The sequence below is a fragment of the Plasmodium gallinaceum genome (assembly GCF_900005855.1).
Source record: "Plasmodium gallinaceum strain 8A genome assembly, contig: PGAL8A_v1_83, whole genome shotgun sequence".
Classification (NCBI taxonomy): Eukaryota; Apicomplexa; class Aconoidasida; order Haemosporida; family Plasmodiidae; genus Plasmodium; species Plasmodium gallinaceum.
The window spans coordinates 29,114-32,540 of NW_021628246.1; the positions used below are offsets into that span (position 1 = coordinate 29,114).

The 3,427-nt window shown below is 17.5% G+C and overlaps 2 annotated features.

The window, feature by feature from the left end:
• The first annotated feature begins 1,746 nt into the window (after positions 1–1,746).
• Positions 1,747–2,464: a repeat region.
• A 338-nt stretch (positions 2,465–2,802) lies between these two features.
• Positions 2,803–3,214: a repeat region.
• Between the last annotated feature and the right edge of the window lie 213 nt (positions 3,215–3,427).

Sequence of the window (3,427 nt, forward strand, 5' to 3'; positions counted from 1 at the left end):
TTTATATTATTAAAATGTTTATTATATTTTCCATATGACTTATCCGTGTTTAATTTTTTTTTTTTGAAATTAAAAATATTAATAAGATATACTTTTTTTATAAAGCTTGCTTTTTTACTGAAATATCGAAATTATTTTTTTTTAATAGAAAAAATTGTGTGAAGTTTCTAAATAAATGATAAAAATAAACTACAATTATAGAAAATTAATTTAATATTAATGTATGAATTTAATAATAATTATGTTTATTCTGAATGAATTAAAGATTCAAAGATATAAAAAAAATTTTTAAAAAAAAAATTAAAATTTTTTTTATTAAATGATAATAAAGGTAAAAATAAGTGTAATGATAAACATATTATATTGGTGAATATCATGATTATCGAATATTACAATTGTTTAATGTTATTTATATTAATAAATTATGTAATTTAATTTGTATCAATTCTAAAAGTAACTGTGGCATAATGACCATTTATATCGTAAGATACATAAATTGATTTAATATTAATGCAGGATGTTTATGAATAATATGTAATTAATATAATGGATATACATCATAGTCATAAAATGTTATTAACATAAACAATTTTAATACACAACCACTAAAATATTTTTGATAAAAAATTTATGATATATAGCAATAAATATTGAAAAATATAAAAACAATGTATTATAATCTTACTTACATTTATGGGTATAATGGTAGTTTTAATGAAAAAAATAATAAAAATGTAATTTACATAAATTTGAATTTATTTTAATTATGATTCAATTTCTTACATAACAATATATTATTGGAGGAATTAAAATTTAGAAATAATGAAATGTATTATAAATTATAAATTCACAGCTAGATGTGAACTACCTTTTTCAGGTAAATAATTTGAAATATATGACAATAAAAATCTGATGAAAAAAAGGAATTTAAATAAATATAAAAATTATCTTAATTTTTATAATTTAAGTAATAATAATATATAAATCTCAATAAAAATAAGGAATACACTGAAGTAATCATTTTTATAATTTAATGATATATAATTAAAACAAAAATATGTGTACATATTTTGCAAAATGTTTCTACATAAATATGTTAAAAAGCAACAATAGCAATTATGAAAAAAAGTATTTTTATATATAGCGAATTTTAAGTTATAATAACCATAATTATAACAAATGTAAAAACTATTATAGATAATATTTCTTATGAACTATCTTTAAAAAAAAATTTATAATATATTTATTAAATTATATATATTACATATATAATAATTTTAACTTAAATTCTAATTATGATAGTTATGTTAAAAATCATGTGAAATGTAATAAATGTAAATAGATTTAATAAAAATAGGTGCAATAATTTTTAAGATATATATTTTTTTCCTTTATTTTCTTTTTTAATTCAAAAAAATTTGTTCAATTTTTAACCTTTCTAATAGAAAAAATATAAAATAAATTAATTTTTTATTTTTTTTTATCATCTTCAATAGTATTATGTCTATAAATCTACAAATATAATAAAAAATAATTTGTAATATATTATTTTTATGAAAATTTTTACTTTTCATCAATTTCATTTTCATTCGTTTGTTATGCTACTTATAAGACATGCAACTAAGATAATTAAAAATTTCCCCTAGTTTTTATTATTATATTTACTTCTATCTACATTATGCTACTGAATCATAAAAATATATCAATATTTTTTCTTAATTCATTAATAAAACGAAATATATATATGTGTGGTTAATAAAAGGCTTCATTAACCTTTTTGGCTATAAAAGGACTAGCTATGTGGAGAATACATAGATAGTTGTGCTAAATTAAAAAAAAAAAAAAAAAAAAAAATTATTGGAATTTTTTTTTTGAGAAATGTTTCTTTCGAAAAAGATAAAGATAAAAAAAAAAAAAAAAATAAAAAGATTTAATTTTTTTTTTTTTTGGGGAAAGAGATTTTAAATGGAGAGAGAGATTTTTTTTACAAAAGATAATAGTGTTTTTGTAGAGAGTTTAATTTGTATAATATTTATATTTTGAATTTATGAGAGAAAATTTTATACGTATGACAATAAAATTTTCACGTAATTAATATTCATATAATTTATTTGTATTTTTAATAATTGTTTATGTTTGCTAATTCAACAGCAATATATGTAAATTGCTGAATATAACTTACAACAAAGAGATAATTAAGTTACATTTAATTATTAGTCAATATTCAATAAGGATTTAAATTTTTAATAAAAATAAGGATTTTTATTAAAGTAAATAAATGCCTATTGAAAGCAAAGAATGTTGAACGAAGTAGAGCACATAGTTAAGAGTTACTCATTCAAAGCATATTAAAGATACATATAAATACAACAAAATCGTAGAGACACCTCTACATGCTCTTTATTTATTGGTTTGTTCAGTACTCCAGTAAAGTCACCGAACACCCAGTTAATAAACCAATGTGTAATCATTACCCTTTTATTTATAAAAATTATATAAAGAAGCTTTAGTAGCTTTATATAAAAATAAATATATCTTGAGATATATGTATCATGTAATACATTGTATAATGAATGCATGCATTCCATTAATATAAAAATTCTCCTTAATTGTGTTACATTTATATCTATATATTTATATTTTTATATTCAAAACAAAATATTATATTTATCATTATTATTTTTTTGTTGTAGAATATTCTTCAACATATACGTTTGCTTTTATTGTTCTTTATTTTAATTATATATATTCTTTCTTTTTTCTTACACAAACAAATTAAAATATATAATATATGTATGTTAGTAATTTACTAACTGCTTATTCAATGTTTTTTTTAGGATGTTGAACAAACAGATTAATAAAGAGCATGCAGATTTATCTATACTAATATAATGAACTTAAATTTTTTTTTAATACTCTAAACCAGTAAATTGTATTTGTGTTGTCTAATTAGTTGAGTATTTATTTTTTTGCATAGGAATTTATTTACCTTAATAAAAGTCCTATATTTTCATTAAAAACTTAAATCATCATTATTTATTTTGATTACATATATTTTATTTATAATGTTATGAGTAATCATTAACAATTCAAATTCACTGCCTTCAAATAAACAAGCATAAGCAATCAATAGAATAAAAATTGTATTATATAAATACTACGAAATATGAAAACATTATTATAATTAATATAAAATTTTCTTATATAAATTTAAAAAAAATATACTACAGGAAACTTTTTAGTCAGTAACTATGCTTTTTTTAATTTTTCAACAATACAACAATTTTCCAAAAAAAAAAAATATATTTCTTTTATTCGTTTTAGAATTTACAAAAAAAAAACAAAAAAAATAACTAATTTTTTTCTTTTTTTTTATCCATTGTTTGCATGACTAACATATATTTGGTTAATAAAAGGCTTTATTAAC